Here is a 24,919-nt window from a genome sequence, read left to right as displayed (position 1 = left end):
CAGTTTTCATATTTTGTGTTTTATGTCTATTTAAGGTGGTGAATTGCATTATGGGACCTTGATCTTTGCTTTTTTTGACTTTTGATGTTGAAAATTTGACTTTACAGTTTAACAAAGTAACTTTTATTGACATCTTAGCAGTAAGAAATTATATAAAGTATAAGAAATATTACATAAGCAATAAATCTGTAAAATAACAAAATCCACTGGTGTAATGTGATGGATGCTGACAAAGGAAGTGCTGATCTAAATGCAGGATTTATTAGTAGAATGGTCAGGCAAGCAATGATCAACACATAAGCAAACAGATGTATACGCGTAACCCAGAGCCGTGGTCAATAACAGGCAAATAATCAAAAGGTAGGCAGCAGACAATGTAAACAAACAAAGCGAAAGTTAAAACATGATAAAGCAAGGCAAGGAAAACGCATCGTAATGTACACAATAACAGCTAACAAGACTCAGCAAAGAGGTGTGCGTGTGTGCTGTGTAAATATCCATGTAGTCAGTTCATAAGCAGCTCGCAGCCATGAGTGTGTGAAATCAACGGAATAAGAAACAGGTGCGTGTGAGCGGGGCATGACTGGAACTTGTAGTCCATATACTGGCGGATTTGTATTTTTTAATGAACTGTGTTACTAAGAATGTGCACCCGCTAGATCGTTGATGATCATAACAACTGGCAGCTTATTACAAAGTTTTGGTACTGTCATATACAACATCAACCGAAACATACTGTATATCACTTCAAATGTTAACAAAAAGTTTTTGAAAGACATATCAAGATCCCACAATGTAATTCAAAAGCATAAATAAACGGTAAAAAAACTAAAATATTAATCGCAAAATAAGGAAAACTGCTAATTTACATATATTGTTTACAGTATAATTATGATTATATGTTTTTGATCATATGTAAATACATTTTTTTTTTCACAATAATGCCTCTTGTACATCATATTATCTTTTGGGAAAAGCCTGTGTCATTTCTGGTCAAAAATAAAAGTAACTATAGTGTGTGTGTGTGTGTGTGTGTGTATACAATCTTAAGGCTGAGATTGACAATGCTTGGATTTTACACAATACAATACACTTAAAACAGACTCATTATTTATATTTATACACACATATACAAGTGTATTTATTTTCAAATTACCAATTATGTAAAAAAGTGCTATTGTGTAAATTACATAAGTAAATTATATAAAGAAGCATTTTAAAAAAATGAATAAGGATCATTTGAGCACTTTTTATAAGAAAGTTTTTTTTTTTTTAATTAAAATAAATTTGAAAAAAAAAAAAAAATCACAAATATGCTGGTAAATTATAAAACAATTACAAATTAACCACAATATCAAAAATAACTGCAAGAACAAAGCATAATGTAATGATTATTACAGGGGGAATAATAAGCATTGAACATGTCACCATTTTTCCCAGCAAGCATATTACCAAATCCGCTGTTGACCTGAAATTTTCCCCGGATGTTGTCAACAACCAAAGAAATACATATATGCAAAAAACAAAACAAAATTAATCCGATTTCAAATTAAGTTATGCATAATAACTTATGATGCAGTGTTGTATTGAACACATCAAGAAAGCAAAGTGTAGAAAGGCAGTGAAAGCCCAGACATTATCTGAAATCTCTAAGTAGTTCTTTAGCAATCCTCTGCCCTTTATCATTGTAAATGAATATTAGCTGCTTCAGTTCAACAACTACATTTCCAGGATGATGAAGATGAAACCAGGGTGGACATTTTAGCAAGATGATAATTCAAATCACAGCCAAGGAAACTCTCAAATGCTTTCAGAGAAAGAAAATCAAGCTGTGGAATGGCCCAACCAATCACCTGACTTGAATCCAATATAAAATACAAAATAAAGATCAGATTTGATAAACAGGACCCACAGAACCATTAATATTTCTACACACTTCTGTGAAAAACTCACAACTGAGCAATTCACGTGACTTCATTCTCCATATGAGAGGTGTCTTTAAGCTGCCATCACCAATAAAGCCTTTTATATAAAGTATTAACTATGTTTCAGTAGTTCAGTACTTTATTCTTGTGTCATTTTCTTGTTATTACACATAATTAATTTTTCTGATTTTTTAAATGTTTTTTTATGTGTGTATTATAGGTTTTTACTATAATCTGGTTCAATGTCAACAGCTTCTTTAGAAATATAATTCCCATAAACAAACATGTTGGCTAATACTTATTATCCCCTCTGTATATAAAAATATGGTATCACGTTTTCTTCCTCCTTAAAAACTGATAAAGTTGGCACTGATAGCATAGTGGGCAAAGTGCCAACCTATATTTTAGAGGAGACTTTGTGAAAAGGCAGAAATCTGGGGTACCTGCAGCTGTTTAAAAACCGACCGTTGTTCTTTTTAAATGCTTCCCTTTCCTTATGTTTGAGACATGTTAGCTAGTAATTGTTTGTGAAACATCAATAACCCATTACTCGTGACCAGCTGAACATCCACAGAAAAACACTGTTGAACAAAATAAGAGGAAATTTTGTATTCCACTGCTCTCATCCACACTGTATATATAATTAAAAGCTCCTGCAAGCAGGTCTTGGTGCTTCTCGTTAATCAATTAGAAGCCAATTAGCATCTGCGCTAAATGAATCTCTGCCTTGGAAATGTTGCGAGTGTTTAATGTAATAAATATGAATGGGAAAAGAAATAGAAGAAGTGAGAAGAAATAAAGGTAAAATAAGATGCAGAGTGCTCATCTACATTGTGTCTGAGAGATTCTGGTTATATTATGCTTTATTTTATTTCTTGGCTAAGTGGTGCTTGCAAAGGGATGAAAATGAGTATCTTACTGTATCTTGAGAAGAGATCAGAATGATCACATCCTAGGATGAGAATCTCATGGAGTGGGATTTTTCAAGTGGCACCAACAGGTAAACATTCCGTCAGCCCTATACAATCTGGTGATTTATTGGTCTGGAAGACAAAAGAGACAAGAAAGAGCTCTGAGTTTTTCCTCAAATCTCAAATAAATAATATTATGATTATTCAGAGCTATACATCAATAAAAGCTTGTTTGTGCTTTGTGCTTCTTCTTTTCAGTATATTTGATCATTTGGGCTGGCGAATAAGAAGAAAGAGTATTTCAATATTACATTTTAAATATCAACCAAATTTTTTCATACATCTTTACACTATGCAATAATTAGGGTCACACTTTACAATAAGGTTTCATTACTTACTGCTAGTTTAGATATTCAACATATGCTCATTCTGAAAACGTAGTCCTGTATACGTTTCTGGATGCTGCAAATTATGTAGCCAAAGGTATTTATGGCTGCATTAAATTTTTTAAACAAACCCTACAGGGCAGTATGACGCCATTCTTTTTCGTGCTTACCAGCTGACCGCTGACCGCTTACCCGCGTATGGACAGCTTTCCCACTATAACCAGTTTGTACAGTAGCTCGCCATCTCCACTTGAGACGCAGAGAGGAGTTAACTACGATGGAGGGGTTTAAGTCCGGTGAAGAACGATTCCAGAAACCAGGTAAGACAAAACCAGATCAATTGATCAAATTGGTTGGGTTCAGGGAAGAAGGAGGGTGGGTCAGTTTATTGGTCGTTCAGTCAGTCAGTCAGTCATTCAGTCAGCCAACAGCGGCCTCTAGTAGGTTTATGTGAGAACAGCAGGTGCGAATTGCACTAGTGACAGAAATTTGAGATCTCAAAAAGCATAACCTGGGGCCTCTCAAGGGTTCGCGAAAACAAAAACTGCAAAAAATTTACCTCCTGAGAAATGTATATAGAGGTACATTTTCAGAATGAGCCTGGATTGTAGATATTGCTAGATAATAATAGCAAGTTTGGCATGCTGTCCTGGGAGAGAACCCTGAGTTCGGAGATAATTGAGCCCAGGGCTCCTGCTTGGTCAACGAGGATGTAAGGGGGTATAATATCAGGTAGTTCTCGAGAGCTCCCCCAAGTATAAGAAAAGGGGATGTCGGGTGGGTGGTGGTATTCTTCAAAAATGAAGATGACGGAGTATTGCTATTCAGGCTATTTATAGTGAGTTTGCAATGATCTGATTGGCTTACTAATGATTACAGATGAGAGACCAGTCGAGATCAATTATATCACGTGCTTCTCACAATTTATTTGTAAAACTTCACATGTTGTGTTCAGAAGAATGAACAATGCTTGAACAGCATTTATTAATCATATAATTTTAATTTCATCAGTTAAATTTACTGTCCCCGCTGAAACTCACCAATATTTCTTCCGAGAGTCATGTAAGCAAAATATGTCAAGCTTTCTTTGTCAATAAGCTTTCTTTTTTGTGGCAAAATTTTCTCAGGTTTGGTCTATTGGCGGCCTTTTAAATACTGCAAGCCAAATTGACTTAAGCGATTTTATTTCTGTATAATTATGGATGTCAGAGTATGTTTTCTGCAGTAGGTATAGTATATGCAGAGATTATTATTGTTGCAGTTACTATTATAATATATATATTATAATATTATATACACGGGGCAACACGGTGGCTCAGTAGTTAGCACTGTCGCCTCACAGCAATAAAGTCGTTGGTTCTAGTCCCGGCTGGGTCAGTTGGCATTTCTGTATGGAGTTTGCATGCTCTCCCCAGTTTCCTCCGGAGTGAATATTCTATACACAACAAAGCCCTGTATTTTATTAATTTTCTTTGTTGACGCTATTGTAAATGTCAACAATTATGCCAACAAAGCAAGCTGAAGTGACAAGTATGCAGAAAAATGTGTGAGAGAAAAAGGTCTTACATTGAGACCACAGCATTTCAGATTCATTTAATTCAAAGTGAAAATCCAAATAAAAGAGAGTTTGTATTCAAGACCATCTGTTCTGTTCCACGCATCCTTTTTAACCCTTAGTCTCTCTCTCTCTCTCTCTCTCTCTCTCTCTCTCTCACTCTCTATCTCTCCGTTTGTGAATGTGTGTGTGATTTCACTAATACTGTAGGCCAGATGAGAGCATGAAGCAGTTTGAGACATGGCCAATGCTGTTTAGTGCATCACAGGAAATTAGCTGTGCACAAGTTTTGTGCTTTACCAGATCAAAAAGTCTGAAAAGGGCATGCATGTCAAACAAAAAAGAAAGACAACTCATCTGCTCTTCCTCTTGCTGTACTAAATGCATTGCGTTGGCATTACCTCATTCTCTCTATCCCTGAAACATTTGCATTTCCATACCTCCGGAATATATAACGGATGGCAATTTCAAGTAAAGGTCACAATAAAATCAACCTGCTGTATCTCCACGTATCAGTGTCTACCAAGATATATGACCCTCGTTCTGCTGCCTGGAGCCGCTGCTCGTCTGGGAAACCATGTGAGGCTCATTCAAATATGGTGACAGATTCTGTTTAAAACCCAGAGCAAAACAGCATTTTAAAGCTTTACATGTCTTGAAAGTAAAGGAACTTCTGAATCTTTAAGCATTTTTGTTTGGCCAAAATGTACACCAAATGTAAAGTATCACAAGTAATAAATATACAGATCAGCCAAAACTTTGTGATGTTGGTCTTCTTTATGCTGCCTAAAACTTAACCAACCAACCATAGATTTTACAAGCCTCTTGAAGGTGTCCTGAAGGCGTTTTTCAACAGATTCTTCAAATTGTTTAGGTTGTGAAGAGGACCTGCTGTTGTTCAAACTTGTTGGTCCAGCACAGCCCACAAATGCTGAACTGGATTGAGATCTGATGAATTTAGAGTCCAGAGCAACACCATGAACTCTTCATAATGCTGTTCATACAATTCCTGAATCATGTGTGCAGTGTGGTAGGGTCAATATGCTACTGACGAGGCCATTCAGACCCAGGGTTTCCAATTAGTACGTTGGGCAGAACATCACATTTGCTTCCCCATCCCACCACCTTCTTGGCTAATTTGCTGTTGGACCTTCATGCGCTGCTTAAACTCCAACCAACTTTAACCAATCAATGCATGGACTCCTGAAAGTGCCCTGTAGACCTCTGAAGGTGTTTTTTGGTATCTGGCACCAAAACATTATCATTAGATCCTTTAGGTCCTGTTGGGTGCTGTGGATGGCACTTGTTGAACCTGTTGATCCAGCAACACCTTCATAATACAGCAACTCTTCATAATACTGTTCAAACAATTGAATGAGCAATGCATGCAGTGAACATGCATGCAGGAACACCACTTGCATGAGGCAGTGTATATGTACAGTATTTAGGTAGGGACCACATGTCAAATTTATTTCCACATGAAAGGCCTGATCCAGGGTTTCCCAGTACACATCCTACTGAAGCGGCCATTTACATCATGAGACATGACTGGCATGAAGGGTAGAATCTTTAGGTAGTCCTTGTCAAATTTCTGTCCACATAAATTACCAGACCCAGGGTTTCCCATTAGAATACTGGCCAGAACATCACACTGGCTTGTCCTCGTCCTACCATCTTCATAAATGACGAGTTGTTGGACCTACATGTTCACACAAAACCCAGCCAACTTATCAATGCTTGAACTCTACCCTGCGCATCTAGCACCAAAACATTGGCAGTAAATCCCTTAGGTTCTGTCCATTGCAAGATATATCTGCTATGGATTGAACTTGTTGATCCAGCACATCCCACAGATGCAGGGCAACACCATGAACTCCTTATAATGCTGTTCAAACTATTTCTGAAGGAACCCCTTACATGAAGCAGTGTTTAGGTAGAGTATTTAGGTAAGGTACACTTGTCAATTTTTTGTCCACATGAATGGCCAGGCAAAGGGTTCACAGCAGCATATCGATTACGACATCACTCTTGCTCCACCAGACCACCTTCCTGACTAATATGATGTTAGACCTCCATGGGCTACAGAAACCCATCAATGCATGGGCTAAACAAGACTCCTGAAGGTGCCCCATGGCAATTAAGCCATTACCAGTAAATCTTCAAGTCCCGTCAGTTACAAGATGGACCTGGTTTGGATTAAACTTGCTTTTGGTTGGTCCAGCACACCACACAGAAGTTGACATGCTTAGGGATCTGGTAAATTTAAAAACGAGAAAAACAACATGATCTCTTTGTAATTTTCTTTAAACCCTGTTCAAAAATGCCTGAACATTGTGTGCAGTGTGGTGGGGTACACTATCCAGCAGAAATAGAACATTTCTAGCAGCAAACATGTACAACGTTTAGGTATAGGGAACATATCAAATTTACATCCAGATGAATGGATGAACCCATGACAAACATTGCCCATACCATTACACATCCTTCCACTAGCTTGTCGTTATCCTACTACTGTACCTTCCACTGCTCCTATGTTTGTTTAAACGTCTAAATACCCAACATTAGTACTTTCAATGGTGAACAGAGGTCATAAAAGCAATTGGGGTCTGCAGCTAAGCAGACTCATAAGGAGCAGGCTGTGTGTGTTTGTTTCAAAACATTCCTCCCATTATAATTTGGTCTTGTACTGCATGATCTGACTCCGGTCAGACAGAATAGCTTGTCCTTGTGCAGGGGTCATCACACCCAGTCTTGGAGGGCTGGTATCTTGCAGATTTTATCTCCATTCAAACACACCTGAACAAGCTAATTAATGTCTTACTAGGTATTCCTAAGCATTTTGTTGAGGTAACTCGGAGCTGAACTCTGGAGAACTACAGCCCTCCAGGATTAAGTTTTTTGACTCCTGCCCTTATGGATCAATGACATTTGGGTTCTGAAAACAGTGTCACTGGTGTGTGGACTGTGCCTCGTCTGATTATTGTTGGTGCAGTTTTACTACTGCTAACCAGTAGCAGCTGACTAGTCATGGTTTCTCAGAGATGCTCTGACTTGGTTGTCTTACCATAACAGTTTGTCCCAGCACTGTAAAAATAACAATTGAAAAATAAATCTGTAAAATTTAGTGCAGAAAATTTGACGGTGGGGTTTTCAGAATACAAAGTACAAAGGTACACATGTTATGGTAAACTACTGTTTTTCATTAATTTATATAGTTAAAACCAACCCAGGCTCATTCTGAAGGCATACCTCTATATACATTTCTGGCAGAAGTTGTTTTTTGCCCTTTTTTTTTTTTTTTTTCACGGATCCCCCAGAGGCCGCTGTGTATGCTTTTTGAGATCTCAAATGTCTCCCGCTGCTATTCTCTTGTAAATCCACCAGAGGCCGCTGTCAAATAACCATTTGACAGACTGAATCACTGGTCGACTGACCCACCCACTCCATTCCCTAAAACCAACCAATAGTATTTTAAAAAGCAAAGATTGACCCAGTTGGCTACATAATTCACAATCTCCAAAAATATATGTAGGCTACGTTTTCAGAATGAACCTATGTTGGTTAATATACCATTGCTACCATATGCATGTCATGCCTTTATTAAACAGACAAAAACACAACCAAGCGTTTGCTGGAAAAGTCACTGTATGGTTTTTTTTCATAAATTAAAGAAACATTGTAAACCAGGTTACATTTTTTACTGTAGCGTTTTTAATTTTTAACTGTCACTGCCTTATTTTAAGGTGTATTTAATGTCTTACTTTAATTCTAACCTATCGCTAGGGCCAGACAGAATCTGCGGACGGTTTTTGCTATTTCTACTGAGAATTTTGTTAAAAATCTGCAGATTTCTGCTGAATGATTATGATATGATATATCTTTTTAACTGGTATTTAATGTTTAAAATGCAAATTCAATTAGATCTACTTTATTTGATGAACAAAGCAGGTCTCATATAATATCTTTACTAAAAGACTATATTGTAAATAAATCATATGAATATTTTCATATTAGTTAATAATCATCCTAAAATGAATTTAAAAACAGAATAAATATAATTTTACACACATTCAAGTAAATGAACAGAATCAATGATGGGCTAAAAATCTGTGGAATTCTGCACGCACAGATTCCATGTGGGCCTACCCATCACTCCTGCATCATCATGCTGACAATGAGAACTAAGTGTTTGCTTACCATCCAATCTACCTAGATCAATGGTCCCAAACACAATTCCTGGAGGGTCGCAGCTCTGCACAGTTTAGCTCAAACCACCTCCAACTCACACCTTAAAGCTGATTTATACTTCTGTCTCAAATGCACGCGTATGCTACGGCGCAGCCTACGTGTCGACGCATAGCCCTATGCCATGGCCGTCAGCGTCACTGACGTGCACTTCTCCAAAAATGTAACTACACGGCGCAAAGACGCATAGCGCAAGCTCTGTGATTGGTCGGCTTGGTAGCGCTGACGTGTCTGGGCAGGGCCGAGAGCCGGGCAAGTGGTGAGAGCTCGATCGAGCGATTGTTTACAAGTGTGGAGTCCCGTGAAGGAGCTCCGAATGGAAAGTTTTGTTTTGTGTTTACCTCAGAGTTAAAGTTGTTGCACGTCCGAGCGAGTTTGAGCCACTTGTTCATCCCGGAAGCGTTCAGAAAGAACAAAACACAGGCGAAGAAACTCGACACAGAGACACATTAAAACCTCACTGCCAACAAGCGGTTTGGAAGTGTTAATGTAGACCAACAGAGACAGCGCGCAGAAGTATAAATGCACAGCTACGTGCGTTGCATGCACCGTTGGTTACGCCGGTCACTTGATGCAGAAGTATAAACCAGGCTTTATAGTCTCTAGGAGTCTTGAACACCTTGATTAGTTGGATCAGCTTTGTTTGATTAGGGTTAGAGCAAAACTGTGCAGAGCTGTGGTCCTCCCGAAATTGAGTTTGAGACCTATGACCTAGTTAATTAAATGTGGTCTTCTTAGGGGACAATCATTAATTATTGTTTCACCTGTTATTGGCCATAATGTTTTTGTTCATTAATGTATATTTCTAAATGCTATGACACAGAGGGGATCTTTTAGATCAAAGACAAAGAATGGACAACAAAATTCTATCTGGATCCAGTTTCCCTATGTTTCATCAAGTCGCCCACATATGGAATCTTTTTGCTGCTGGGAAAGTAGCAAAGCAACATTGCTCTACACTTACTACCATACAAAGGCAAAGTGTAGTAACTAGGCTTTATGACATCTATTTTATCTAAAGACAAAGACTTCAGGTTAAATTTTGTCCTGGTTTTAAGAAACAAGAGCATCAAAATTGTCCAAAAAAATAATAATAATAAATGAATAAATACAAAATCTATGCTGGTGTAAATAAAATTAATTTAAAAAGTAAAGAAGATAATATTAATTGTACTTTTACTAACTGTAGTGGTAGGTCGACATCTTGTAAGAGCTATTGTGACTACACATAACCTATTGATAACTGAGCATGCAGGTGTTTCACTACAGTAACTTCTGATTCATTTAGGACGCTGTCTCACAAGATACTGTACAACATCTTATGTACACCGTAGATAATGATGCAGCTCACTTGGTCCTGTAACTGAAACATGGTTTTAGGAGCTGGCAAGTGATTGAGGTGATGTACCAGCTCTGCACTACATGTGGGAGTGTGTGTGTGGCTGCTATTCTTCAGTCTCAGTGACAGCTGTGAAAAAAGAGAAGCCAGTGCTGATGCTGGTAAAGGCATGAGAGTGGGAGCTGTTGTGGTGTTGTGCTGTCGAGAACTGAGAAATATTTGCTCAAGCAGCAGAAAGCATGAGCACACAAATTAGAGAAATTTTGCTTGGCTTATTTTATCTATATATAAGCACACACTAAATAAATACATATGTGACCCTGGACCACAAAACCAGACTAAATGTATATTGCATGATATTCATTAAAATTAATTGATTATGAATTAAGGTCAGGTTGCTTGAAGACATTCAGTACAATGCATCCTGTAAATAAATAAAAACTTAATTTTTGATTATAACTCCATTTCATTTCATACTCATCCACTTTTCCGGGGCTGGGTCGCGGGGGCAGCAGTCTTAGCAGAGAACCCCAGATACTTCCTCCAGGGATATGCCAAGCTGTTCCCAGGCCAGCCATGAGACATAGTATCTCCAGCGTGTCCTGGGTTTTCCCTGAGTTCTCCTCCCGGTGAGACATGCCTGGAACACTTCCCTAGGTAGGCGTCCAGGAAGCATCTGAAACAGAACCCTGAGCCACCTCAGCTGACTTCTCTCGATGTGGAGGAATCAGCGGCAGGACTCCGAGCTCCTCCCGGGTGACAGAGCTCCTCACCTTACAAGCATCTAAAGGGGTGCGCCCAGACACCCTGCAATGGGAACTCATTTCGGCTGCTTGTATCCGAGATCTTGTCATTTCAGTCATGACTTAAAGCTCATGACCAAAGGTGAGAGTTGGAACGTAGATTGACCGGTAAATTGAGAGTTTTGTCTTTCGGCTCAGGTCCTTCTTTACCACAACGGACCGATACATTGACTGCATTACTGCTGCCGCTGCACAGATTCACCTATCAATCTCACATTCAATCCTTCCCTCACTTGTGAACAAAGCCCCAAGATACTTGAATTCCTTCACCTGTTGTAAGGACTTTCCTGCAACCTGGACATGCTAAACCACCTTTTTCAGTTGGAGCACCATGGCTTCGGATTGCTGATTCTCATCCTAGCCACGTCACACTCGGCAGAAAACCGCACCAGTGCATGCTGAAGGTCCATGTTCGATGAAGCTAACAGAACAACATCGTCTTTGAATAACAGAGTTGAAATCCTTTGATGAGAGCCTGCAGGCCCACCACTCGCAGGGGGAGCCTTAAGGGGCCGGTGCATTGTGGAACGGGTGGTGGTCGAAGGTGAGGGCCACGCCAACCTGATCGTTGGGCACAGAAACTAGCGCTTGATTATAAGTATGCATTGTTAAGCACTTCATTTAGTCAACTTTAAAGGTAATTTTCTTTGTATTTACATTTTCTGAATCCTAAAATTCTAGGTTTACAAATATCTGTATTCCAGCTTATTCAAGTTTTGTGGTATAAACAAAGCAAAAATAAATAAATAAATACTAAATATAAATTTCCTGGCCAAGCAGATTCTTTAAAGTCTTCTGAGTCTGTTTGTAGCTCGGTTTGTGCTGCCAACAATTCTTTGTCATAACATTGTTTTGACAACTGTTTGATTCATTTTTGGCTCAGACATAGTATTGATAATTACCTAGAGGCTTTCAGTGGGATCCAATAGAATACTTAATGGAATGTAATCCTGAAATATGGCCATGTGATATTTATTTAAGAAACAAAAGGCTATACACTGCATCAATTAGAGTTAATATAATTGTTCTAAACTATATTACATGCCAGTAACATACTAATCATTGCAATAAACACTCTACTTTTTTTGCTATTTCTGCACAGAACTATGTAAAAGATCTATGAATTTTTGTACAGCTATTTTGAGAGTAAACTCTAGTAACTAAAAACAATACAATACCCAATAAAATACAATAGAACCACTTGTCTGTTTCTTAAATCTGCTTGGCTGATAGCCATGCAATATTCTTCAAATAGCAACACTCGTACAGCTTCTGCACCCTTCACACTTGTGTTCCCACATACAGCGACAAGCAGAGGACACTCTATAGTTTAACTAAAATTGCAGCTGTTGGACAACAATGTACTTTTGAGGCTTTTTTTTTTAAGAAAATGTAGTGGTTTAGATTGCATTTATGCATTTTATTTATAAGGATAGAGCCTATTTTAAACTATGGAGATACGAGGAGATTCAGTGCATCGGCGTCCATTAGCCTGTCTGAGGTGACGGTTTACATTCCACCACAAGATGACGACAAAAACTGCAAAAAGTCCTTAGAGGGAGAAAAACTCAACATAAGTTTTAAACTACAGCTGAACGAATCATAAATCAGGTAAGTGCCATGCTAAGTCGACCTCTCTTTTTTATACTTTGTAATGCTGTATTTATACCACAGAAACTGATAGTGTTTGCGCTGCTTTAGCTTTTCGGGGTTAATTATAAACATCATGTCCACGATTACAGCTTACGAGTGGGCCTCGTTAAAATATTGAACATATTGATGCAGTATATCTGGTGTTTCCATCTGGTTTACGTCCTTTAGAAACTTCAAACACTGACCACATGTAAAGCAAAATCCCGTTAGGCTGCTCATGTGTTCGCTCGAAGATGGACCCCAGTCCCTCTTCGGTCACCATAAACTTTATTTACCTTTATTTAACAGTCTTAATTATTTACTTTTTTAAATTTATGTACTCCACAACACAAATTTACCGCACTCACCACCAACGACAACAACGCTTTTCACCGCACCACTTCTGGTATGTAATGCATTACCTGTCTGTAAAGAATCTGCCATTGTAAGTTTGTTTCGGGACTGGTAAAAGGGTTTTGCATCTTGTTTTTTTTTTTTTCTTTTTTTTTTCTAAAATGTAAATTTGTTTCATTTTTGGTAAAAATCGTTTTTCCTGTATTGTGTCTTATGATAGGTAAAAAAAGTTTTCCAAACTGTACATTTGTCTTGAGCTTCGTAAAAGTGTTTCATACTTTGTAATGTTGTTTTGCACTTCCCGGCCACCGTTTGATACACAGCCATATTGCACTGCTACTCGTGTGATATTGCTCATATATCTATAAAAAAGAAAAAAGATAAACATTTGCAAATTATACAATAATATTACTGAAATTAATATATTAAAAACAAATAATTATATATTTACATTTACACTGGCAAAAAAATAGAATCAACGATGGACACAAAAATTTGTGGCAATCTGCAGATTTCTGCGTGCACAGATTCAGTCTGGCCATACATAATTATTTCCAATTTATTTTAATGGGCTGCCAATAAATTTAATATAACTTTATGAATGACCATCATTGAAGCATATATGGTTTGTGGTTTAAAATGGACCAATTCAGCCAATCAAAGGTATTTCATTCTTGTTGTTTCATGCTTAATTGCAATTACCACTTATCCTGTTTCAATGAGCTTTGAGACTGAATGACATCTGTAGGGACTGAAGCAGATTAGGCAATCTTGGAATATTACTACATTTAAAAAAATGCAGCTTTGACAGGAAATGAAAGGACTGCTTTCATTTAAATCGCCTTTTGTCTCCTTGTCTCTCCGTCTGATGGGCGAAACACTCTAGCTTTTGAAAAATTGAGTCTTTGGTGCGCAGTAATTGTTCGGACTGGTAAGTCTTAGAAAACAAGCGATCACTTCTGTAGCTTTGATTTGGTGGCCGCCGAGACATTATTCGTTCATTTGTGCTCATCTTCGAAGTGACAGTAGAGGAAATTGGGGAACAGATTGATGTCAACAGGGGACACGTTTTTAAAAAATCCCAACAAACCCCAGGAAGACATGCCAAATCAATTCGGAAAATATTGCTTCATTTCATTCTCCCGCTTGTCACACCTTGTTTTTTTTTTTATGACTGATTTACATGACTCTTGCATCATTGACGCACGGCGGGCGCATGCTGAATGCGATAATAATCGAGCCAATGGCTTGTGAATGACAATAGCAAAAGATGGACTGTGATCAGAGAGATTTTCCCTGTTTGTTATGGAATTCGTGCGCCGTAGGCTGGTTTTTTCAAACGGCATACTGCGAACTCCATCTGCCAGGGAGACAAAAGGACTGGCACAATTTTTTTGTTCTCTGGTCGGGCTGTTAACTTGTCACTGGCGGAGCTGTCTCACAGAAACAAGAGGATGAAGGGGGGGCGGAGGGGGGTGCGGAGCAGCATCCAGCCATGTTAAAAGCAATTACAGGTGGAGGAGATCTCAGAAAAGGGCGCCTAAGATGATAACAGCGCAGTTTATGCTACATCTGACGTGCGCGTGTGTGGGACTGTGTGCTAATTTAAAGCTTTTTGATGGCTTGGTGTTCTAGAGGGTGTTTAGCTGATGTTCCCACGCTAAGTGCCTGCATATTAATGTCGGGTGTAAAAGTGCAGGAAAGCGAGGAAGATGTCAGAGCCATGCTAAGTTAACCAATGGATGCTAAAAATGCTAAATCCGTCAGGTGGGTGAGAAATTAGCTGATGTGTTTTGTTTGAATACATTTTAGCATATGGATGGAGTGGAGCTTGCTCTTTTCAGCTTTGTTGTGTGGGAGAAGTATAAATGTGTATTAAAATTAAGCCCTTGCTAATGCTAACGTATCCAGCCTCACTAGTACAATGTCATGTGTCACTGCGTTCTAAAATGTGTCAGGAAAGGTACAGCAAGTACAGCAAGCATTCTCAGCATTGTTGTTAGCGAGTAAACCGTCTTCTTGTACAGCCGGTTCTTGCTTTCACATCAACTATCGTCGTAACATTTTTCATCTGGATTATTGGCACAGACATTTTGAAGGTAACACCATTGCTGCCTTGGTGTTTGTCAGCTCCCGTTTCGTCACTGGAATTCAGTTTTAAAAATAGTTTTTGAACACGCCGCTCACTTGACTCAACCAATAGTGTGGGTTTGAAGTGGGACTGGTGTTTAATGAGTTACTTTAAAAATAAAATCAGTGATTACATAATTGGGCGGCACGGTGTCTCAGTGGTTAGAACTGTCGATTCACAGCAAGAAGGTCAATGGTTCGAGTCCTGGCTGGGCCAATTGGCGTTTGCACGTTCTCCCCGTGTTAGCGTGGGTTTCCTCTGGGTGCTTCAGTTTCCCCCACAGTCCAAACACATGAGCTATAGGTGAATTCAGTAAGCTAAATTGGGTGAAGTGAATAAGTATTTTTGTAAGAATTTCCCAGTACTGGGTTGCAGCTGGAAAGGCATCCGCTGCGTAAAACATATGTTGTCAGTTTATCGGCTGTGGCGACCCCTGATAAATGAAGAGACTATAAGCCAAAGGAAAATGAATGAATGGATGATCACACAATTGAAATTACATGTCTTATTACTCTGTTTAAAAAGTAATTTAGTTATTTAATAAGGAATTTAATTACTTAATATGCCTGAAAATATTAATGCATAAACAATATTAATTACACTCTTTTAATTACTTAAATATGAGTCATAGCCTTTCACCTCTATTAAAGATGTTACAATTTTATATTTATACTCTTATAATTACTTATTTATTTTTTTAACAAACATAACAGTCTTAATTAACAAAGAGAATAATTCTGCATACTTGTATAACAATAAAATAAATTACTGTGATTTTCTGAATTGATTTATACAGAACAGCTTATTTTTTATTTACAGGGTGTAGAGCAAGCACACTTCAGAGCATTTCACATTCACTTTAAAAACGCTGGCTTCCACATAATTACTTAATGTTGTGCCAACAAAAAGTATTTTTTTTAATTCAAGTGGATTGAACATTAAACAATTAAGTTGTCCCAAAAACAAACTAACAAAAAAAAATAATAATAATGTTTAACTTATTTTAAATAAGTAGTTTAAACAAGCAGCAATTTCTTTTAATATTGTTAATCCTGAGTCATCTTAAACCTCAGATAAATGGAATCATATGCTTAAGAAACCATATTTAGAGTAGGAAATTTATGATAATATATTATGTGGTACACTGTAAAACCCAAAAAGTTAAGTCAACTCAAACCATTTGAGGAAACCGATTGCAACAAACCATTTAAGTTCAAAAACTAATCTAAGAGTACTGTGAACGTAATCCATTTAAGTAATTAAGTAATATATTAACTCATATCCTTCAACACTGAGTTTAAAACTCTTTTCAAATGAGTAGAATTAACTTTCAGTAATTTATAAGTTAACTACATTCATTTCATTAGATAAAGTTGACTGTTGAATTTATAGTGTATGTATGAAATACAGTATCATTATTTTTATCAATTTCTGATACATATATTGTTTAGGCCATGCAGTGGCGCAGTGGGTAGCATGTTCGCCTCACAGCAAGAAGGTTGCTGGTTCGATCCTTGGCTCAGTTGGCGTTTCTGTGTGGAGTTTGCATGTTCTCCCTGCGTTCGCGTGGGTTTCCTCTGGGTACTCCGGTTTCCCCCAAAGTCTAAAGACATGCGGTACAGGTGAATTGGGTAGGCTAAATTGAATTGGGTAGGCTAAATTGTCTAAATTGCCCGTAGTGTATGAGTGTGTGTGTGTATGTGTGTATGTTTCCCAGAGATGGGTTGCTCTCTGGATAAGTTGGCGGTTCATTCTGCTGTGGCGACCCCAGATTAAAAAAGGGACTAAGCCGACAAGAAAATGAATGAATGAATATATTGTTTAAATTTTTACATATTTTTAATAAAACTAAAACGGCATTTTTTGACTCATGTTTAAAGAATTACAAATTTATTTCTATGGGCCTTTCCCAGAGATTGGTTGTGGTAGAAATGCGGCCGAAAAGAAAATAAATAAATTTTTTATAGCCTATTGTTTCCCAAGCCTGTTCCTGAAGGCACACCAACAGTACACATTTTCAACCTCTTCCTAATCCAACCAAGCTCACTCTGATTATGTAGCCCTACATACATTTCTGGAGAGTGCCCATTTCATCCCAGGAGCTACTTTTTTTTTTTTTGTAGTTTTTGTTTTTGCAAATCCACCAGCGGCCCTGTGTATAATTTTTATAAGATCTCAAATTTCTCTCGCCAGTGCCATTAACACCTGCTGTTGACTGACCGATCGACTGACTGACTGATCCCCCTATCAATCAATCAATCAATCAATCAATCAATATTTTTACCATGTTTTCAGATTTTACCACATTCTTAACGTGTTACTTGTTTATTTTTGTATATATTTTTTGGCTACTATTTTTGTCTTACTCACTTTCTGGAACCGTTCTCCTTGGGACCTGAACCCTGTCGTCAAACAATGCTCTGTGTCTCAAATCCTCCGACTTACATGGCACGCCACTAGACAAACTGGTAACAGCAGAAAAGCCATCCACACAGAGGTAAGCGCAAAAAGTAGCAGCGTCATACCCCCACATAAAGTTCATTTTACAGACAAAATGCAGCCATACTTTCCTCTGAAAATAAAGATAGAGGAATCTTCAGAAATGTCTACATGGCTAGGTTTTCAGAAAGAGCCTGTGTTTTCCTAATTAAACAGACCTGAATTAAATCATCAGAAGAGACATTAGACAATCTCACACTAGAAGAGACTCCAAAACCAGTGGAATCAGTGTGCCTCCAGGAACAGGTTTGGGAAACACTGCTATAAAGCATGCACTGGAATGTATTTTAGGTGGTTTTGAGTAAGTAATTAAATTACTTTTAAGACAACGCAATTAAAACAGTCATTTAAATAAATTTGTATTAATGCAATTAGGGTGACATGGGGGCTTAGTGGTTAGCACTGTCGCTTCACAGCAAGAAAGTAGCTGGTTCGAGTCCCGGCTGGACCAGTGGTGTTCCTGTGTGGAGTTTGCAAGTTCTCCCCATGTTTATGTGTGGTTTCCTTCACAGTACAAAGACATGCACTATAGTTGATTTGGGGAAACAAAATTGGCCGTAGTGTATGTGTGTGTTTGAATGCGAGTGTATGGGTGTTTCTCAGTACTGGGTTGCGGCTGGAATGGCATCCGCTGTGTAAAATGCTAGAATAGTTGCCGGTTCATTCTACTGTGGTGACCTCTGATAAATCAGAGAGTAAGTCAAAGTAAAATTAATGAATAAATGATGTAATTACTAATAAATTAGTTTTTTTTTTTTTTTTTTTTAATTATCCAATACTGCCTACATATGAAAAGTCTGACGGTGAGTAAATTGATAGTATTTTTTTATTATTTGTGGTTGGTTGAACTATTTATTCCTTTAAGAATAATGCCAAGTTTGATAATAATAAATGGTATGTAACCTCATCTTAGCCTCTAAGCCAAGCATTCTACTCAAAAAGACATAAAAGACAGATAAAAAAAAAGAAAGACAGAAGGCTAAAGTCAGAAAGAGAGAGAGGGGGCTGTGAGAAATCTTACTGTTGTTCAGAAAATATTAGAGTTTAGGAGTGTTGACTCATTTACATTAGAAGAAAGCAACAACAAGCTTGACAGCAAGAAAGGGACATCTGCCCTCATATGTGCACTGATATTTCCCTCTGTGAACACAGACTTCAGTCAGACGGAGTGAAACGCAGCTCTGTTTTCATGTGCCTCGGAGCCGGCAGAGGAGTTTTCATCCAACAGAAGTGTGATTATATCACTGAAACTTCTGATATTACTTTTGCTTATTGAGTTCTGTTTCATATGAGCGCTTAAACGAGCCGTTATGCCTCTTTTCTTGATCAAGGTTTCTCTGCTGACTCACACGAATTCAACAGAGTTTCATCAATCCTTAGAAAGTAGCTACAGAAACGAAATGTGCCAACGCTTCCCCCTCCTTTTAATAAGCCAAGTAGACAACAAGTCACAAAGCCAAGAACACAAACATCCATCCATCCATGGTATTTTTTTTTAAAGCACTAGGTTACTATGAAACTGTGTTAGCTAAACAAGATGAGCATTAGCATACTGACTTCGCTCATCCATCATGGCTGTCTCATCCAATAAGAGAGCAGCATCTCAGATTGATCTGCCTTATAAACATTTGGGAGTTTCTCTCTTTCTAGATCAGCTCACGGAGTTTACTTTCATTGTTTTGTGCATAATGAAAAGCTAAAAGGTTTCTTTCTGATGGTTTAGTTTTAAGTTTGCAGATTTTAAGGTTATTAAGTTTTAAAGGAAATGAGCAAATTAAAAATTGTGTTGTGCAAAAAAGCCACATTTTAATTTAATTTAATTTAAAGTAAGACTTAATTTTGAGTAGGCTGCAAGGCGGCTTAGTGGTTAGCACTGTTGCCTCACAGCAGGAAGGTCGCTGGTTCGAGTCCTGGCTGGGCCATTTGGGATTTCTGTGTGAAGTTTGCATGTTCTCCCTATGTTGGCGTGGGTTGGTGTGTGCTCTGGTTTCCCCCACAGTTCAAAGACATTTGGTATAGGTGAATTGGGTAAACAAAAAATTGGCAATAGTGTATGAGTGTGTGTCTAAATGTGAGTGTCTAATGGTGCTTCCCAGTACAGGGTTGCAGCTGGAAGGGCATACGCTGTGTAAAAACATATGCTAGAATAGTTGGCAGTTCATTCCACTGTGGTGATCCTAGACAAATAAAGGACTAAGAACAATGAATTAATTTATTTTGATTCAAGAATATTGAATAACTTGAAAATGTGTGGAATCATAAAGATATGTTGTGCTCTGGTAATAATGGAGAACTAAAATTCACAAAATGGCTTGAGTAAAATGTACATTTGTTTTTTTGTGTGTTTTATTGTATGAAAAAAAGTAGTATTTTAAAATTCAAAAATCTCTCTCAGGATTTATTTACTGCTTTAGCAGTTTGCTAATTTTACCTCTGTTTTTGCATTGTCATATGTCTTAATAGCTATTGTTTAGCGAAGTGAAGCAGAAAATAAGAACCTAATACTGAGCAATACAAAATGGTAACTTGCCGTACATGGTTACTTAGATGGATAACCAGATGACAGATATTTGGTTCAACCTTGTAAACAACTGAGCAAGAGTGTTAGAGATGGCAGACAGATATAACAAAACACGAATGGGGGAAAAAGTCAGGTGATATGAAGCCGGGCTGTCAAACTCAGTTCCTGGAGAGCTGATGCCCTGCACAGTTTAGTTTAAACCTTGCTTCAACACACTGAAGCTGCGGTCACACTGCACTTTTCTTCTCATAGACTTCCATTTATACACGCGCGAATGCAGGAGACTGGAAACGCAAGCTCGTGCAAGACGTTTTGTGGTTTGCTGCATTGCGAAGTTCAAGCTTGGTGAACTCTGAGCTGAGAAATTGGATCACGTGACTGCGAAGATCGAAGTACAAAACATGACTTTTCTGTACAGAAATTTCGAATATGGACCAATCACTTTCTTCATTTAATGTCCAATCGTTTTGTTTAATCCCGTCTCTTTTCGCAGTGACATACGACAGAACTTTGCAAGTTCAAACTCTAGTGTGACTGCGGCAATACCTGTAGGTTTCAAACAAGTCAGTTTAATTAGTTTGATCAGGTGTGTTTAACTAGGGTTGGAAATAAACTGTGCAGAGCTGCGAAACTCCAGGAGTTTGACATCGGTGTTATCAAGCATATGGCAAAAACCATTGCATGCTGTGTAAAGCTAAATAGAAAAAGAAAAGAAAATCTAAAATATGTTAACCTTTTGTCATTCATTCAATTTCCTTTGTCTCAGTCCCTGATTTATCAGGGGTTGCCACAGCAAAATGAACCACTAACTACTTTTAAATGCAGTAAAATGATTTAAACATTACATGAAAAAGTAAATAAATTAAACAAATTATAATGTAAATAAATAAGGCATACATATAAATAAATAATAATAATTTTGTTATAAAGGTAAAAACAAAATTATTGAAAATGAAAAAAAGAAACCAAAACAATACCTTTTCACTTTATTTTTAGTAAACCCCAGGGACCTACTTTTTACAGCTTTCACAGTCTTCATAAAATAGGCTGACCATTTTTCAGTTTGCAAAAAAAGGACAGTTTTTAAATATTCACCTTCACAATCATAAAAAAAACGTTCACAAACAATAGTTTAGAGCTAGTATTTATATGATTCTCTAGCGTAATGTCTAAAGTGATGACAAAATAGCAGACTTTGCTCACATTTATAAGATTATAAGGCTGATTGACATGAAATGCCATCAGTCATCAGAGATTTGCAGTATTTCTCTGTTGCAATCGGGAGATCACAATAAATAATGGCCACCGAAGCGATGTCTCTCCAAAATTATAAATATTTAAAATAGGCACTATCCTTATAAATGCTCTTCAGTGTTTGGACTCTGAGTAATGATTTTAAACCACACTGAACTGAGCTAAACTGAACTGAACTTAAACACTAAAAACTGAACTACCCTGATCCAGTTACTATGACCATTTATGTGAAGCTGCTTTGACACAATCTACATTGTAAAAGTGCTATACAAATAAAGCTGAATTGAATTGAATAAATAAAATGCATAATTGAAATCTGAACAACAACAATCTTACCTGAAAAGCCTCAAAAGTACATTATATAGTTCAACAGCGGAAATATGTCAAACTGTAGAGTGTCTACTGCTTATCGTTGAATGTGGGAGGAGTAATACACAAGGGTGAAGGGGCTGGACGAGTGCTGTAATTTTGCAGAATATCACACGGCTATCAGCCAATCAGATTCAAAAACCAACCAGAACTGATATATATATATATATATATATATATATATATATATATATATATATATATATATATATATATATATATATATATATATATATATATATATATATATATATATATATTATTTATACATCTTATCAATAGGTTAAAGTAAATTAATAAATTATAATAATCTTTATCACAATAATAATCATAATCATAAAAAAAGTTATAAAAACAGTTGGAATTAAATATGTACACAATTAAGGAGCAATGTGCACCTAAAAACTGATGCTCTCTTTTTCTGGCTGTTTCCTTGGTCCTGGCCCATGTTTGCGTATATTACTGACCAATGCTGGGGTACAACAAGGTGTGGCCTAAAGATAAATCCAATTAAAAGTGACTGCAGAAAGTGAAATCCAAATCTCTGATAATTTAGGAAATTTTGAAATCCTGGCCAGACACAGACAAAAATGATCACTCTATAGCATGAATCACCAATCTTGTTCCTGGAGGTCCGGTGTCCCGCAGACTTTAGCTCCAAGCCTAATCAAACACACCTGAACAAGCTAATCAAGGTCTTACTAGGTATGCTTGAAACACTCAGGCAGGTGTGCTGAGGCAAGTTGGAGCTAAACCAGCTGACTGGATCTCCAGGAACGAGATTGGTGACCCCTGCTCTAAAGCCTATTACTTAAACATGATTATGTTCATGGTTGAATTAATTTTGTACAAAGCAAAACTAAACGTTGCACAATGTTCAGCTGATTCAGTATTCAAATTCCACATACACCTAAATGCCGCGAGATGTGAGTGATAAACATCAGCCATGTTTTGATCAGCAGCTCATTTGATTGGCATTGCCTTTGGCACCCCATGCATCTCGATTGCATGTGTGTGTGTGTGACTTCAAAAGTATAAACACCCGCTCATAAACCTGACACGTTAGTTTGATGTGTGACACCTCTGTCGTCCTCGCTGACTGATGTCTTTCATCACACACACACACCGGTGCTCTGATATCCACATCCTGTTTTCATATTGAACCTGTCTTAACTGATCCCTTTGATGGATGATGCCAAATAAAACGGAGGGAGTTCAGCACATGGCTCAATAAGGCTGGTATAGATTAATCCCTACTACGTTTCCTCTAATTAGGCCCAAGGAAATATTAAACACACCCTCTTTTGACTTAATGGAGAGTAAACAACATGTGTTTGATACAATTCTGCATGAACAGATTTATGCAATTTTAACAAAATGATAGTGGATGGCAGTTGTAACCACCGAACAAGCCATATGCAGCTTCGATATTATATTATATTATATTATATTATATTATATTATATTATATTATATTATATTATATTATATATAGAAACTGCCTACTAAGTTTGAGTTTAAGTTTGATTATCAATGCATTTAAGCATGTAGACATGGTCAAGACAATCTGCTGCAGTTCAAACCGAGCATTGAAATATTGAAGAAAGGTGATTTAAGTGATTTTGAACGCGCTTTGTTAAATTCTGCATGGAGGATTATCGCAACCCCAACAAAGCACTGCTGGATGGCAGAGGTGTTTAATTCCATCAGTTTGATTATAACCTCATTATTTCAGTGCAAATAAATATATTGGGAGCTTTTTTAGCAACTCTTTTGTAAACAGACATGATCAAAAACCTAGCACTGTAGGTGTTTTCCATAGATTTTACACAATATTGCAGGTGTGCATCACCTTTTAACCGATTAAAAATCTAATTTAAATGAGCAGAAGTGTTTGATTCCATGAGTTTGATTATAACTTCATTATCTGGGTGCATATGAACAGCTAGAATTGGAGGGAAATTATTAGTTACTTGTACTCATTATTGCTAGTTACTTCCCAAAGTAATCCAAGTTACTTTTCCACATAAGTTACATTATGTTAGTATTATTTACTGTAATAGTCAGTATCTGCCTACTAAGTTTGATTTTAATTTGACTGATTGAAGTGTGAAGGCATATTTTTGTTAGAATGACACACATTACACCCAAGCAAAAAATAAAGATGCCTCTTTTGTTGTGACAAAGTCAACAGCTTGTGTTTGTTAAAAGCGGTTTGTTAAATTCTGCATGGAGGATTATCACAACCCCAACGAATCACTGCTGGATGGCAAGTTGCTACCACTCCACGCACCACATGCAGCTTCAGTGGCTCATCGTTTTTTATTTATTTTACTAATATGTTGTCAATATGCAGATCCACATGGCATTTGAGCAATCTGTAAAGCCGTCAGATAATCCCCCGAATCATCTGTACCAAATACTGTCACCTACCCCAGCTGCATGCATTTATGGCATTGCCAACATGCTAAGGCAGAAGAGGCTCATCTGACATGAATGCAAATGCATCTTTTCCATCAGATTTGCATTTGGATCTGACTTTTGTTTTCATGCTTATACATACACACATATTTTGTACAAATGCAATTCTGTTCTGGGCCTGATGTGCCCGCTTTGGTAATTGGCACTTAGAAGAAAGTTCAAAGTCCAAATGACTGTCCACAAGCTTTTGATAACAAGCCATTTGCTTAGAGGGCTAATGTCCGATTCAATCAATCGTTGGCCTGATGGACAGTTATTGCACTAAGTGAGGTTTGAGAATGCACACACATGCACATGCACTTGTACAATTACACACACTCGTTCATCTTTATGGGAATTTCCTATAGACGTAATGATTTTTATACTGTATAAATTATATAGTCTATCTTTTTACCCCTAAATCCAACCTTCACAAGAAACAATCTGCTTAATTATGTGAGCTATGAGCCATTTTCTTCAGAGGAAGCAAAAAATGTCCCCACAAGGTCAACATTTACTGGTATTGCTATACTTG

General features: G+C 37.5%; 1 protein-coding gene across 3 annotated transcripts in view; it reads right to left on the bottom strand.

Moving 5' to 3' along the window:
• The window catches only part of LOC137487485 (uncharacterized), a 128,414-nt gene that overhangs the window by 88,342 nt on the left and 15,153 nt on the right, over positions 1-24,919 (bottom strand). For all 3 annotated transcript variants that reach the window (XM_087241380.1, XM_087241382.1, XM_087241381.1), the window contains exon 3: positions 2,845-2,968. The gene's annotated coding sequence lies outside the window, so the exon portion shown is untranslated. The remainder of the gene's footprint in view (positions 1-2,844; positions 2,969-24,919) is intronic.

The sequence above is a fragment of the Danio rerio genome, chromosome 2, assembly GCF_052040795.2.
Source record: "Danio rerio strain M-AB ecotype USA chromosome 2, GRCz13ab, whole genome shotgun sequence".
In the NCBI taxonomy this organism is placed as follows: Eukaryota; Metazoa; Chordata; class Actinopteri; order Cypriniformes; family Danionidae; genus Danio; species Danio rerio.
The sequence above is the reverse complement of the archived record's forward strand: the minus strand, read 5'-3'. Positions and strand labels throughout refer to the sequence as shown.